A 16,444-nucleotide genomic window follows, 5' to 3' on the forward strand; every position below is an offset into this window, starting at 1 on the left:
GATGACCATCGGAGTTTGTTACAAATTTCATTAAGAAGTTCAATTTCCCTTGGACATTGTGGATCACGAGAACTACTGTATGCATTTATTGTTTGCAAACCGGTTCGAACAAGGAGGGCGATGAGGTGACCATCACCACCCCTCCAATGGACCAATTTGAATGAATTCGGCCCCTAAAGATTTTAATTTTGAGTGTAGCGAGTTAGAGGAAAAGGTATAAATGAGTTTGTGCTTACATTATGAGAAGTCCTGAGGTTCGGTTTGGTTCGATCAGATTCGATTCGACATTCCTTCATTTTTCTATCTTGATGCTACAAGAGACTGTCATTTTGGACTTCAAACTTTGATGGGGAGTAGGAACGAGACCGTTGCGGGAGTTGCCCCGGGAGGGACATCCCATACCTTCTATTCTTGGAAAGACTATTCCACTAAAAGGCAGAACACACTTAAGTCAGTACAGAATGGTGGTGGTTGAGGGTCATCATAGGGTGTCAGACCACAAAAGTGTCTGATTCACTACAATAGCCACGCTGCATCAGATTTCTTGGTAGCAGAGTTATGGTTACTATAGGTCAGTTTGGGAATTATTAATTATTGATTTTCAATGTCTAACACTTTATGTTGAGTTTGTATTACGGGCTATGTAGTCAGAATTTTGAAGCTTCTGGGAAGTAGGAAGTGGACAAGTGTGACAAGAGATGTCACATGGAATTGTGCATTGTCTGATTTCAACTTGGTGATAACACAGGACTGTGTTATGTTAGGGAATTTCATGTATGAATTGCGTTGGGTGAAAAAGCAACAGGTTTTCTTGTGAAACTTTGGCCTTAATTCTCAGGAGCAGTGTAGTCTTCACGTGTGTTTTATCCCCAGAGAAACAGGTTTACCTCTTGCTTGAGAGAAGGGTAAGGTAGAGGTAAGTGCTACACTTATCGAACGAAACAGTATTCTTGAAAGTTTGAATAAACGATCTCTTTTGTCTAGAGAAACAGACAATGGAAATGTGTTTTACGTTGTAATTAGGGCTCCCGGTTTTCCGTTTAAATGGATTTTTACATATATATACAGACGTAAAACAAGTTTTCCTTTGTCTGTATTTATATGTAAAAACGGGACAATACTACTGCCATGCTCCCTGCAGAGTTGCCTCGCCAAGACCTCTTCCTGATTCCAGGGCTGTGCCTGCCTACAGTAACATGAAACGTTTTTGTAGATGGCCCATTTGCGGGGCTCCGCTCAGCCCCTGGAGTGAGCTCTGCACCAGCCTTTTACAGCTACAATCAAGCCACGAGACAACATCACCTTCCCTCGCCGTCCTCGTGTTTATTTACCTGGTGAAGTCAGAGAAATGAAACTATTTTGTTCGTCTGAGACAAGTACAGTGTCTGTGGACATGTGGGCGGGTTTGAACGACGCCGATCGTACAAATCCTGGCTTTTTTCTACGGGACTCTGTTTTGAGCGAGCTTGCATGCTGCGCAGGGCCAGGTAAACCTGTCTACGGCGTAGGATTCCAGGCCAGAGGTCAGCAAAGGACACAGTTACGTTTTTCGAATGGGACCCGTAACGGGAGTTACCATTGTGAAGCCTATAGTTTATGGAAATGTAGCCAGATATTTTTGAAAGAAAAGGGAAGAAGATGGTCACACTCATCAGTGGACAGTGTATGTTAAACCCTATAGGAATGAGGACATGTCAGCATATGTGAAAAAAATCCAATTTAAGTTGCATGAAAGTTACGGCAATCCTTTAAGGGTTGTGACTAAACCGCCATATGAAATTACTGAAACAGGCTGGGGTGAATTTGAAATATTTGTCAAAATATTTTTTATTGATCCTAATGAACGACCTGTTACTCTGTATCACTTGCTGAAACTGTTCCAGTCCGATACCAACGTCATGCTAGGAAAGAAAACCGTGGTTTCTGAATGGTTTTTTTTTTTTTTTTTGAAACCTTTATTACAGAAGTCAAAAGAGATACAAAAATGGGCCTACAACCTTCGGGCCGGCCGCTAGCAAACAGTAAGAGCATAAAATACAAGTGGGAAACACATGCTGCAGCGTGAGAGAGATCACAGGAGTTGGAAAGAAAAAACGTGGGCGGCCACACCGTCCGGATCCCCCAGATGGCGGTTCCATTTTTATGTAAGAAATAACAAACAAATCCACAAGGCAGCAAGAAGTCGAAGTAGCAGTATGAGCTCCCCTGGGGAGGACCCTACCGATACACAGGAAAAGCGGGGGGGGACAGGCCGGAGCGGAGACAAAGTGGACTCCGTACCCAGAACCAAGGAGACAAGGAAACTAGGGAGACGGGGCCAGTGCCAGATCAGGCGTCAGCGGCGGGGTACAAATTCTGCCACGGTAGGAGTTCCAGGGGCCCCACACTTTCACCCATTTCCCAGGCTTACCTCTCGCGACATACACCACTTTTTCCCGAAACATACACCAATCCATGTTGTCCTTCCATGCCGAGATCGTTGGCGACCTCTGGGAGCCCCACAATTGCGCTATATCACGCTTGGCCACCATATAGCCCAGAGTCACCCACCACGTCTGCGGCACTGAGTAATCAGTCGGCTCCCATACATTTAGCAAACACCTCCTCGCCTCAGGAAGCAGCGGCACATGTGTGACCGCCTGCAACACCGCATGCACACCACGCCAGAATCGCGCCACCTCCGGGCATTCCCACAAAATATGGACGAAGGTCCCTAATGAACCACACCCACGCTTACACAACCCATCCACGGAATATCCCATACGCATCAGACCCGGCCCCGTAACATAGACCCTATGGAGTATTTTGAGCTGGACGAAGCGAAGGCGGGCCGGCATGGCCACCTCTTTCGGGGAGGCCACCGCCGACACCCAGTCCTCGTCGTCCAGCTCCAATCCATCGGCGACCCACGCCTCACGAAGGCTAGTCAACAGTCCCGAGCCATCGTTGATGAGCGTTTTGTAAATCAAGGAAATCGTGCCATCCGGCACATGCCCATCTAGCACTCTATCTTCCAGAGGGGAGTACTCCGGGATGGAGGCAACATCCGGGAATACGGAGAACAGCGCGTGACGGACCTGTAGATATCGAAAGTACTACCTGTCCTGCAACTGGAATTCCGTCTGCAGCACATCGAACGTTTTGAATCCCCCCCTCGTCCAGAGATCGCCCACCCTGCTGATGCCTATCATGTCCCACTTCTCAAAGCCCTTCGAGGTCCACAAGGAGCCCAGCCGCTCAGAGGCATACAGTGGCGTCGCCCGGGTCAATCGATCCTTCCACCCCATCGCCAAGTTTGCCGCGTGCCACACCCGTACCATGACCCGCGTAGGGCCCGTCAGACGCGCGTCGAGCGATCTAGAATAAAGCGCCCGATTATAGTCGCCACCCGGCAGTAATAGTTTATCCATCTCAAAGGCCGGGTTTAGAGCGGGCCCGTAAAGGCCGTGGTTTATCGCGGCCAGCTGGGAGGCCCAGTAGTACCGTTTGATATCTGGGAGGACGACCCCCCCGTCATACCACGGGAGTGTCAGCTTCGCAAGGGCGATACGCGGCCTCCCATCCCAGAATAGGTGGCGCTGCAGACTCTCCACCTCGCGAAAGTAGCGCGCCGGGACAACGTCCATCGTGTTCTGTAAAGCATAGAGGAAACGTGGCAGCGACATCATCTTAAACAATGCCGCACGGCCAAGCGATGAGAGCGGCAAGCGCCTCCAACGCGCCACGTCCTCCTTCAGGCGCTGGAGGGGGGTAGCAAATTCTGTTTATATCGGGCCTCAGCGTCCAGGGTAATAAAGATACCCAGGTACTTAAATCCCTGCGGAGCGACCTGGATAGGACAGCCCCGCGGTAGGATAGGAGTCTCCCCGGAGAGGACATACACACAGGATTTAGCCCAGTTGATGACTAGGCCAGAATTGCGGCCAAAGGAATGCAAAACATCCACTAATACAATCAGCGATTTACGCGGGGAAGCAAGGTATAAAAGGATATCATCCGCGTAAAGGGATACGCGATCCTCATACTCAGGGGTCCAACGGAGCCCACGAATGGAAGGATGCCACCGCAGCCACTCCGCCAGGGGCTCCAAGGCAAGCGCGAAGAGGAGCGGTGACAGCGGGCAGCCCTGCCGCGTACCCCTGCCCAGCTCGAACGGAGCCGACACTCTACCGTTCACCACCACCTGCGCCAGAGGTCCGGAGTATAACAGTTTCACCCAACCAATGAATCCCGGGCCAAAACCAAACTTCGCCAGCATCACCCAAATATATGGCCACTCAAGCGTGTCAAACGCCATAGTGGCGTCCAAGGACGCCAAAATGGCCGGCTCTCGTATGAACGGGACCCGCGCGAGCACCCCATGCAAACGCCGCAGATTGAGCGCGGTGTTGCGATTAGGGATAAAGCCGGACTGGTCCTGGTGAATCAGATCGCACACCACGCTAACCAGCCGATTAGCCAGCACCTTGGCGAGAATTTTGGGCTCCGCATTCAACAGAGAAATGGGCCTGTAAGACGTGACCCGATCCCGCGGCCTCCCCTCCTTATGAATAACCACGATAGTGGCCAGACGCTGGTCCAGCGGGAGGGAACCCGCCGAACGGGCCGCGAGGAACATAGCACGGAGATGTGGCGCCAGCGTATCCGGTCGCAGCTTGTACAATTCGATGGGAAGGCCATTAGGACCCATGGCCTTGCCGGAAGCGACCAAACTTATGGCGAGGGCAATCTCCTCAGATGTTGGGGCGGCGTCCAACGACACTTTATCCTCCTCCGAAAGGGAAGGCAGTGCAATGTCCCTGAGCAGGGCATGGGAATCCTCTTCCGAGCGGGAAGACACCGGGGAATACACCCCACGGAAATATTCTGCGAAGCAGTCAACAATTTCACCCGGTTCAGTGACACACACACCATCCAATTTCTCAATTGACGGGACAACTCGACTCGCTCTCTCCTTTTTATCCAGCCACGCAATCAATTTGCCAGCCTTATCACCCACATCATACAGTCTCCCCTGCTGCTCTCTACTGAGGCCCCTGGCTGCCTCCGTGACGAGGGCCTTATAGTCCGCCTGCTTGAGTCGGAGAGCATGTAATTTGTCATCCGTCACCCCACATTCCAGATCACCCTCCAACCCAGCTATCTCAGCTTCAATACGGGTCACCTCCTCCCGCTCGCGCCTCCGGGAATGGGAAATAAGGGACCGGGCCTTCCCCCGGATTACCGTCTTAAACGCCTCCCACATAGAGACCGCAGACGATACAGACCCCACATTATCTTCAAAATGCCGCTCAAGAGATTTAACCAAAGCTGCGCGAATTGTGGGGTCACGCAGGTACCAGGGATTGACCGGGACCACCCTCCCCTCCCCCTCGGGACAATGTCAAAGTGCAGCAGGAGCGGGGAGTGGTCCGAAATACCCCGCGCCAAATGTCGTACCTCCCCAACCCTCCCCGCCTGTGCCGCCGGCATCAGAACATAATCAAGCCTTGAAAGACTGCCATGAGCCCCGGAATGAAAGGTGTACTGTATCTGCGTAGGGTGCTTCAGCCGCCAACAATCCACCAGCCCCAATGTATCCAAGAGGCCGGACAACCACGCTTGGGCACGGGGGAGATCCCTAGGAGGGTGACGATCCTCAGTACCGGAAACTACAGCGTTAAAATCTCCCCCAACCACTAGAATCCCCTCCGGAAGGCCAAGGAGGAGGCGTCCCAGATCAGCAAAAGTAGTTGTTTGCAACCCTGGCGGGACATAAACAGAAACTAAAACAATCACTCTACCCTCCAATCTACCCACCAGAGCCGTGTACCGTCCCCTGTCATCATGGAACACCTCATCCATTTCCAACGGGAGCGAAGTTTTAACCATAAGTCCCACGCCCCTCGAACCAGAGGTGAAGCCCGAGTGGGCTATAAGGCGATAGCCCCGTCTATTCATAGCACGAAAGGAGTTTCCAATGAGGTGTGTTTCCTGCAGAAATACTATATCGGGAGAAATACGTTTTAAAAACTGCAGGACCACACCCCGTTTTATCCTGTCCCCCAGTCCATTGACATTCCAGGACAAAAGACTCAGTCCCCTACCCCCCATCATAGCTGAAATCGAGCCATCTCCCCCCAGGGAGCACTGTAGAAGTGTCAAGTTCCTGAGTAGATTGTGCCTTTTCCACAGGAGCCGATGCTTGTTCTCCACTCCCCCACTCCGCTACCGCGAGTTCGAGGGCTCGCGAGCAGCAGTGAGGGGGAAAGGGGAATTGGACAGAAAAGAGAGACAGCACTGCGTCTTCTTCCTGGACTGGACTCGGGAGTTCTTCTTCCGAATTCCTGTAACGAGAATTACTCAGCAACAATTCTACTACTCTCTACGCTCATAAAAACCCTGCTTTACCCAACTATACCTGTCCTGACACAGTGGTTGCCGCTCTCTGCTCTTGCTTAGTAGAAACCTTCTAGTGGGTGTGATATGGAGTTGATGGTGGGTTCACTCCTGCAAATAGAAGCACATGTAATCCTAGTCTTCAAGGAATCCCTCTACCACCCCAAGAGACCCTTCGTTACCTGGATTCTACCCAGAGGATTATGTATTTTCATTAAAGTTCACAGTACTTTTGCTGACAATTCTTTCTTCAAGTTTCTGAGCAATGCTGAAGAACGAAGTTTGGAAAGTTCAAACATATATGTATATATATATATATTATATATGCACTGTTGCAACTTTAGCGAAGTCTCATGTAGTCCTTACTCTACTCCTTGTGTCTTCTCTCTCTCAAGTTCTGCTTCTGCAACGAATTGTACTCTGGGAACAGTCTTGCTATAGCGAGCCTCTCTTTCTCTCTCTTTCGCTATAACTTCACCACAGGAAATTTGACTCATTCCTCTCTCCTTTCATATTGATTGTCACTGAATGCTAACAGCGAGATTACAGGAAAAGAAAAGGCTGCACTTACTTCCCAGTTGAGTAAGTTCTAGAATTGTTACTACCTTCTTCTTTTCCGCTGAGGCGTTGAGGAACGAGAGGGGTTTGAACTTCCACACCTCCTGCTGTCACTGGAACTAAAACTGTGCTCCCGAGGTGAGGCGAGGAAATGAAGGTTTGGACCCAAAATTCGAGGGACTGATAAGGAGCCTAGTGGGGAATAAGGCTCTCTCCCGAAATGACTACAAAACTAGACAGGGATTCTTCCTAGGAATTACGGAGCACTAGAAAACTCCGTCTCGTCACATCAAATTTGACGGTTGAAGTGCGCCGCGCTGAGGACGCGCTCGCGCACTTCAAACCTGGGGAAAGACTACACCGCTGCACGCACCAGAAATAGTAAGAGGGCAGATGAGCCTACCAGCGGCCATCTTGGGGAAGGGAACTAAATACCTAAACACTAAAGGGTCGCATGAAGGCAGTGAGCGATCTAACTGAAACCTTTCTTCGCCTACCTGCCAAACGACCTGCCTGACTTCTCGGGTGTATGTTGAATGTCGGAAATCTAGCATCACCAGCCACAGTCCTGACAGTACCTCCCACCAAAACCCCCTCCCTAACCCCCTTGGGCTTAGAGGGGTGTGCACGGTGAAAATCTCTCAGCAAAAGCGGAGCATGGATATTGGAGTGGGGCTCCCAAGATCTCTCTTCAGGACCGCAACCCTTCCAGTCGACTAGATAGTAAATTTTCCCTCTTTGAAATTTAGAATCTAGTATTCTTTTCACCTCAAATTCCTCCTGCCCCTGCACCAAGACCGGGGAAGGTGAATTTCTGGACCTAAACCCTCTTGGACTACGCTGGAGCAGGGAAACATGAAAAACTGGATGTATCCTCAACCTAGGAGGAAGACATACCTTCACACTGACTGGATTCACCATTCTGTCTACCTGAAAGGGACCCATGTACCTCGGTTGAAACTTTCTATTCCCCTTCAGGCGTAAATTTCTAGTAGACAACCAGACTAGATCTCCCTTTTCATACACTGGATTTGGACGCCTCTTCTTGTCGGCCTGCTTCTTGTAGGAAATTTTAGCTTTAGACAGATTTCTAGAAGCTAATTGAAATGCCTTATGTAAATCCTGAACCACTGTCTCCACTGCAGGAACATCACTAGTCTCTTTATCTACCCAAGCGTTAGGATGACGACCAGAATTTAAATAGAACGGAGAGTAGCCTGTGGAAGCATGCTCGGCATTGTTATAAGCGAACTCTGCCGCCCAAATCAGGTCTGGCCAATCTCCTTCCTGATCCATCAAGAACAAGCGCAGGAACTGCTCCAGCTCCTGATTCACTCTCTCCGTCTGTCCATCCGTCTCAGGATGGAAACTGGAAGACAGACGGGAGTCTACTCCCAATTTTTTCACAAAGGATCTCCAAAAACGAGAGACAAACTGAGGGCCCCTGTCTGAGATAACGACCTTTGGAATTCCATGGGCCCTTACAATGTGCTGTGTGAATAGTTTGGACAGCTGTGTAGCATTTGGGAGGGCTTTTAAAGGGATAAAATGACTCATCTTGGAAAAATGGTCCACCACCACCCAAATGACAGAAAGACCTTCACTAGATGGAAGATCCACAATGAAATCCATTGAAATGGTATGCCACGGGTACGGGGCAGGGGGCAAAGGCTGCAAAAACCCTTGGGGAGCCCTTCTAAGTGTCTTCCCCTTGATACATGACTCGCAAGTAGCTACATACTGCCGCACCTGAGCTTCCATTGCAGGCCACCAAAACTCTCTTCGGATCAGTTCTGTAGTCTTCTTCACACCCTTGTGTCCGGCCAACATATTGTCATGAAAGTGTTCTATGATTTGTTCTTGCAGCTTCTGACTTGACACGAACAACTTGTCTTGGTAGACGGGTCTTCCATTCTTGACTTGATAATCCTTCCCTTTTGCCGTCCAACCTCTAACTTCTTCTAGAGACCGCAAGTTTGGCAACTTCTGTTCTATGTCGGAGTAGGAGAGTGTTCCGATTATCCGATCTACTGGAATTATGACTCCTTTCTCAGCAGTCTTGATGTCGGCGCTCACATTTAGGCGAGATAAGGCATCTGCCTTCCCATTTGCCGATCCAGGTTTGTAAGTTAAAACAAAATCGTAATCTGCAAAAAATAGGGACCATCTCAACTGGCGTGGGGTAAGTGTTCGAGCGGATTTCAAAAACTGGAGATTCCGATGGTCGGTAAATACCGTCACCACATGCCTTGCTCCCAGCAAATAATGTCTCCATTCAGAGAAGGCATCCTTAACTGCCAACAGTTCCTTATCCGCAATGGAATAATTGATTTCTGCCGCAGATAACTTTCTAGAACGAAAGGCTACGGGATGTAGCTGACCTGTCCGCTTATGGCGCTGGGACAAAACCCCTCCAGTGGCCAAGTCGGAGGCATCTGCCTCCACAAAAAATGGTTCTCCCGGATCCGGATGGAGCAAGACTGGTGAAGATACAAAGATTTTCTTGAGCTCGTTAAATGCTAATTCCGTTTCCGCATTCCACTCAAATTTGGTCTTCTTTCTCAATAATCTTGTGAGTGGACAAACTCGCTCAGAAAAGTTGATGATAAATCGCCTATAAAAATTGGCGAAGCCAAGGAAACTCTGTACTTCCTTTACTGAAGGCGGAGAGGGCCACTCCTTGATTGCTCGCACCTTAGATTCATCCATAGAAACTCCATCGGAGGACAACACGAATCCCAAAAACTCAACTTGAGTCGTATGAAAAACACACTTCTCCAGTTTGACAAAAAGTTGATTTTCAAGCAATTTCTTCAAAATGGATCTAACGTGCTGGATATGTTCTTCCTCGCTGGCTGAGAATATGAGGATGTCATCTATGTAAACCACTGCGAAACGATCTAAAAATTCTCGCAATACGTCATTTACAAAGTGCTGGAATGCTGCCGGAGCATTGCATAAGCCAAATGGCATGACTTGGTACTCGAACAAACCAAAACGGGTACGAAAAGCTGTCTTCCACTCTTCGCCTTCAGCCATGCGTACCAAATGGTAAGCCCCTCTCAAATCCAATTTTATATAAACCTTCGCTCCCTTTACCTGGTCTAGCAGCTCCGAAATCAAAGGGAGAGGATAACGATTCTTCTTGGTGACCAAGTTAAGGGCGCGGTAGTCGATGCAAGTTCTTAATTGACCATCTTTCTTGGGGATAAAAAAGAGTGGAGACGAGACCGGCGACTGAGAAGGGCGAATGAACCCGTTGGCCAAATATCGGTTCAGATATTCCTTGAGATGGACATTTTCCGCTTCAGACAGCGCGTAAATCCGACTACAGGGGAGGGAGGCTCCTGGCTCCAGCTCAATTCGACAGTCATACTCTCGATGAGGAGGTAAACGTTCTGCTTCTCTTTCATCGAACACCGAGGCAAGATCTTCGTATTCTGGAGGAATTTCTTGAGTGTCTAACGCACAAATAGTCTTAGGCAAGCTTGCTAAGAATTGGGATTGTGAAACTTCTGGTGGATCAGGATCCGCGTGAAAACAATGACGTAGACAATACTCAGAGTTCATGCAAATCGAACGTCTGGCCCAATCAATTAATGGATTATGCTCGGTGAGCCAAGGCAGACCCAGGATCAGCTGAAATTGCGGAGCGTCGATCAAACTAAATTGCAAGGAACTAAGATGTTGACCAGGTCCACACAACAAGATTTCCTCAGAATCGAATACTATTGGACCAGAGGACAAGCTCGTCCCGTCCACTGCGCGGACCGGCTCAGGCCTTTCCTTCCTCACAAAGATAATTCCGAGTGTCTTGGCAAAACCAATGTCGCAAAAATTTCCTGTAGCCCCAGAGTCAATCATGACAGAAATCCCATCCTTGATCCGACCTCCGAATCTTATTTGAACAGATAGAATCAAATGTGGCGCCGACGATTGCAGAGTATTAGCCACGAGTTTAGGTTCTGGAGTTGACTGTTCCTTCGCTTCCACCAGGGCAACCCCTTCTACTGGTGGAGCCGATCTTTTACCCCAAAGTTGCTCTTGGGCTTCTTAGTACATTCCCGCACAAAGTGACCAGAGTTCCCACAGTACATACACAACTTGCCCAGACGTCTCTTCTCCCGTTCTTCCTTCATCAGAGGCCCTCTTACAGAACCAATTTGCATAGGCTCATCCTCTGACGCCGCTTCCTTTTGCCTAGATCCCTCAGATTTAATTCTGTCAAACCGAGGCGGGACATTCCTAAATTCCTTGCGTCTCTCATTCTTTCTTTCACTTTGTCGCTGATCAATCTGAAGAACTAAGTCAAATAATTCAGAAACCTCTGTGGGACGCCTTGGGATCTGTGATAGGCCATCCTTTAGCTCATCCTTTAAACCACGATAGAAAATTGCAGCTCGTTTTGCCTCAGGCCAACTTGTTTCCACAATCAGTTTGTTGAATTGGGCTAAGTATGCCACTAATTCGCGATTCCCCTGCTTTAGATCTAACAACTCATTGTCCGTGGACTGGGAGATGGATCTTCTGTCAAAAATCCGCAAAAATTCTCTCTTGAATCCTTCAAAATCATACAAAATGGGATCGTTGTTGTTCACCAAAGGCATGGACCAGGCAGCTGCATCTCCACTCAGGTACGACAGCATGAAAGCCACCTTAGACTGATCTTCCTTAAAAATGATGGGCCGACAGAGATAGTGTAATGAACATTGTGTGAGGAAAATTTGGGCCTGATGTGGATCCCCACTAAATCTTTCAGGAGCTGCCAATGGAATAGTCGGGGAGATTGCATGAATTACCTGTGTAGTGAGTTCTGCAGCAGACGGGGCAGGAGCAAAAGAGGGACGCTTATCTTCCTTAACTGTGGAATGAGGACCCCCAGAAAACTCGTCAAACTGCTGACGCAAATAACGAGCTTCTTGGGCGGACTTCCTAACCTCTTCTCTAAGGGACTTGTTATCTTCCAAGGTATCACTGAGCTGTTTCTGGATGCTATCTAACACCGTAGCTAGAGCCTTTACATCAATTCCCTCAGCCATCGTGCTCGGGTGGAAATAAATTGCGGGCACTTCAATCTGTCAAGTTCCTGAGTAGATTGTGCCTTTTCCACAGGAGCCGATGCTTGTTCTCCACTCCCCCACTCCGCTACCGCGAGTTCGAGGGCTCGCGAGCAGCAGTGAGGGGGAAAGGGGAATTGGACAGAAAAGAGAGACAGCACTGCGTCTTCTTCCTGGACTGGACTTGGGAGTTCTTCTTCCGAATTCCTGTAACGAGAATTACTCAGCAACAATTCTACTACTCTCTACGCTCATAAAAACCCTGCTTTACCCAACTATACCTGTCCTGACACAGTGGTTGCCGCTCTCTGCTCTTGCTTAGTAGAAACCTTCTAGTGGGTGTGATATGGAGTTGATGGTGGGTTCACTCCTGCAAATAGAAGCACATGTAATCCTAGTCTTCAAGGAATCCCTCTACCACCCCAAGAGACCCTTCGTTACCTGGATTCTACCCAGAGGATTATGTATTTTCATTAAAGTTCACAGTACTTTTGCTGACAATTCTTTCTTCAAGTTTCTGAGCAATGCTGAAGAACGAAGTTTGGAAAGTTCAAACATATATGTATATATATATATATATATATATTATATATGCACTGTTGCAACTTTAGCGAAGTCTCATGTAGTCCTTACTCTACTCCTTGTGTCTTCCCTCTCTCAAGTTCTGCTTCTGCAACGAATTGTACTCTGGGAACAGTCTTGCTATAGCGAGCCTCTCTTTCTCTCTCTTTCGCTATAACTTCACCACAGGAAATTTGACTCATTCCTCTCTCCTTTCATATTGATTGTCACTGAATGCTAACAGCGAGATTACAGGAAAAGAAAAGGCTGCACTTACTTCCCAGTTGAGTAAGTTCTAGAATTGTTACTACCTTCTTCTTTTCCGCTGAGGCGTTGAGGAACGAGAGGGGTTTGAACTTCCACACCTCCTGCTGTCACTGGAACTAAAACTGTGCTCCTGAGGTGAGGCGAGGAAATGAAGGTTTGGACCCAAAATTCGAGGGACTGATAAGGAGCCTAGTGGGGAATAAGGCTCTCTCCCGAAATGACTACAAAACTAGACAGGGATTCTTCCTAGGAATTACGGAGCACTAGAAAACTCCGTCTCGTCACATCAAATTTGACGGTTGAAGTGCGCCGCGCTGAGGACGCGCTCGCGCACTTCAAACCTGGGGAAAGACTACACCGCTGCACGCACCAGAAATAGTAAGAGGGCAGATGAGCCTACCAGCGGCCATCTTGGGGAAGGGAACTAAATACCTAAACACTAAAGGGTCGCATGAAGGCAGTGAGCGATCTAACTGAAACCTTTCTTCGCCTACCTGCCAAACGACCTGCCTGACTTCTCGGGTGTATGTTGAATGTCGGAAATCTAGCATCACCAGCCACAGTCCTGACAAGAAGTAGCACAACAATACATCTGCCTTGTGGTACAAATAAACAATACCCAACCCCAACCCAACAGCCCCAACAAAACTCCCCCCTCCCTGCACCCCTGCATGAGCCCGAACAGCCCCCCCAACTTGCAGTGTGCCTGTCGCCCCTATGTAAATGAAACTACTAAGACCCCCTAGAGGAGGAGGGAGAACCCCCTCGAGACCCAGCACAACCTCCCATGGAGGGGAAACAAGGCACAATAGGCAAAAGACCCTAAGCATGGCCGAAAGTGGCATCATCCGGGGTGAGCCACGGTGTCAGTACCTCAGACCCGGTCCGGTGAGCGCTCACCTCCCGTCGCCCCCCCTCCATCCCGACCATGTCCCCCAGTCAAAGTGTCCAACCAGTCCCCGGCCATTTCAGGACGGTCAAAAAAGTGAGTGCGACCATCCGCCTCCACCCGCAGCCTGGCCGGGAAAAGCATGGCATATTTTAGGTTCATGTCCCGAAGCCGCCGCTTGACGCCCAGGAAACTCAGTCTCTGCTTCTGGACCGCCTGCGTGAAGTCAGGATAAAAGTTCACCTCCATGTTCTCCAGCGTAATCGGCCCTTGCAGTCTGGAAGCTTGCAAAATCGCATCCCTGTCCCGAAAGTTAAAAATACGGGCAATAAGAGGCCGCGGAGGGGCTCCGACCTTCGGCCTGCCTCCGGGAACTCTATGAGCCCTCTCCACCGCAAAAAATTTACTCAGCCCCTTAGGCTGGAGATGGGTAGAGATCAGGTCCTCCACAAAGAGATCCGCCGCCGATTCCTCCCGTCCCTCGGGCACTCCAATAATGCGGATATTATTCCTCCGGGCCCTACTCTCGGAGTCCTCCAGGCGCCGATCCAGGAGCGCACTTGCCTGACGGAGCCGATGCACCTCCGTCTGAAGGGCCGCTACCTCAGTCGTGAGGCCCGACGCGGTGTGGGCCAAAGAGTCGACCCGGTCATTTGTCTTAGAGAGAGCGGCTCTAACAAGGTTGACATCGATGAGGACCGCGTCGAGTTTATGTGCCAAGGTGTCGAATTGCTGGCCCACTGAGGTCTTCATCTCAGCAATGGCGCCCATAACATCCTGCAAAGTCAGATCCGCAGGCAAATCCGGGGCATCCGAGGGGCACTCGGAGGACTTGTGCGATCCGCCGGGAGACCCCTTCGGGAGGGTGTAGCGGTCCATAATGTTGGCCTGATGCGCGGTGCCACGCCGGGTAGAATTGGCCTTCAACCGATCCCCATCCTGCTTCGTGGCCATCGTCGTGTGGCTCGCGCCCTCACCAGCCACGCAGTGGAGAGCAAGCAATCAAGGCCGAGAGCCCCGGGGGTCACCCCAGGACGGCAGAGCGGGCCACCGCAGGCAGGCAGGCAGGGTCTCCCAGCGAGGCCACCCCAACACAAAGAAGCGCCGTAATCCCACTTGCGATGAGGGCAAGGGGAGTCAAAAGCGAAAGTGAAAGTGCGGTGTACGCGACTCGCCAGGCCCAGCCCGCCGTTGTTGTTCACTTCGCCACTGGGTTACCCCCAAACTCGAATCCGGGGTCAGGAGGGAAGTAGGCCGCAAACTTCGGTCAGTGCTCACCCCGGCACCCGGGGTCCGATTCAAAAACGGAAAACGGGTACCACCTCGGCTCAGGCTCACCGACACAGTCCCCTCAACCGATTCAGGATGAAGGCAGGATAAACGTAGGAGGTTGCGGAGGTCCTCGGGAGCCTCGCACCTACGCGGCCATCTTGGTTGCGCGCTAGGCTCCTCCCGGTTTCTGAATTTTATGACGAAATGATTTTCCAGAATCCCACAGCCATGATGCAACAGCTATTGACAACATCTCGCCAGTTAACACTCGGAGCATACAAGCATGAAACTGAATTTAGCGAATTGGAAACCAAAACTAAGGAGAAGATGGACGCTGCTAGAAAGAAAATCAATTTTGAAATCTCTGATCTCAAAGAAAGGTTGAAAGCTAGTCGTGAAACTATTAACAGTTTGAAAAATGAAATTAAGAAACTTGAAGAAGATGATCTCTCTAAAGACATTTAGAAACCAACTAACAGAATAACAGTAGCAGACTGGTCCAAATCGAAAACTTGTTGCAAGTTGGCACACTCATGTAGATGTTGATGCCTTCAAGCAGAACTGCAATTTTTATATGTGAACGATTTTATAAGTGCTAACTGGACATTGTTGCGCATCTCAAAGCCATTGGTAAAGTTTACTAATATAAACATATTGGACAATGTCTTGCCAAATGCCCTTATTTTAAATGGAGAGGAAACTGACATGTTCCTGTTTATTGTTTACACTGGAACCTAACATTGTGTTGGTTTTAACCTTTATGTTTGGCATTTAGCTCTGTTGACCTGCTCATCACACAAATGATCCAGTAGATAGGACATTATTGTAGTCCAGTGTTACAGTTGCTAAAAACTACATAAATTGTAAGTGCTACTGTGCTTAATCAGTGGGCAAGTTTGTATTTCTGCACGTGTTTCTGCAACTGCAACCTAGGTTATTGTTTCTTCTACATGTTCTCCTAATTTTCTTGGTGTTATCAGATCCTGCCATACTAAGCTAGTGAAATCTGAAATTAAATTTATTTTATTACTCAGACTAAACATTCACATCCCTTCCCTAAAAATAAAATGTTTCAGAAGTATTACTCCTCCATGTAAAGTTATTTTGAGAGGCACTGCCTCTCCTTCCACAATGAATTCTGGTAAATCCTTATTCTATAAATGTATAGTCTATTTTTCTGGAGCGCCTAGAGGTCCTTGCTGCATACAATGATATTAATAAAGCTGTTTTCTCTATCACAGGTGTTAGGGCCTAACTAGAATTCAGGACAACCAATCAACCCTGTGTAACTTAGTGGTCTTCCCGAAGTAACATCCCGGCAAGTAGTAAAAGAACACAAGTTGCTTCAGTCTCCCTGCCCTTAGCACCCCTAACTTGGAAAGGCCTGAACTCTGCACTTGCTCGCTCAGTGCCATAAAGACAGCGTGTCCCAGATGTGCCTGATAAAAACATGTGGTAACCT

The 16,444-nt window shown here is 49.1% G+C and overlaps 1 pseudogene; it reads left to right on the top strand.

The window, feature by feature from the left end:
- The first annotated feature begins 1,406 nt into the window (after positions 1 to 1,406).
- On the top strand, positions 1,407 to 15,889 carry LOC146789266 (YEATS domain-containing protein 4-like; annotated as a pseudogene).
- The last annotated feature ends 555 nt before the right edge of the window (positions 15,890 to 16,444 follow it).

Source organism: Triturus cristatus, chromosome 10 (genome assembly GCF_964204655.1).
Source record: "Triturus cristatus chromosome 10, aTriCri1.1, whole genome shotgun sequence".
Lineage (NCBI taxonomy): Eukaryota > Metazoa > Chordata > Amphibia > Caudata > Salamandridae > Triturus > Triturus cristatus.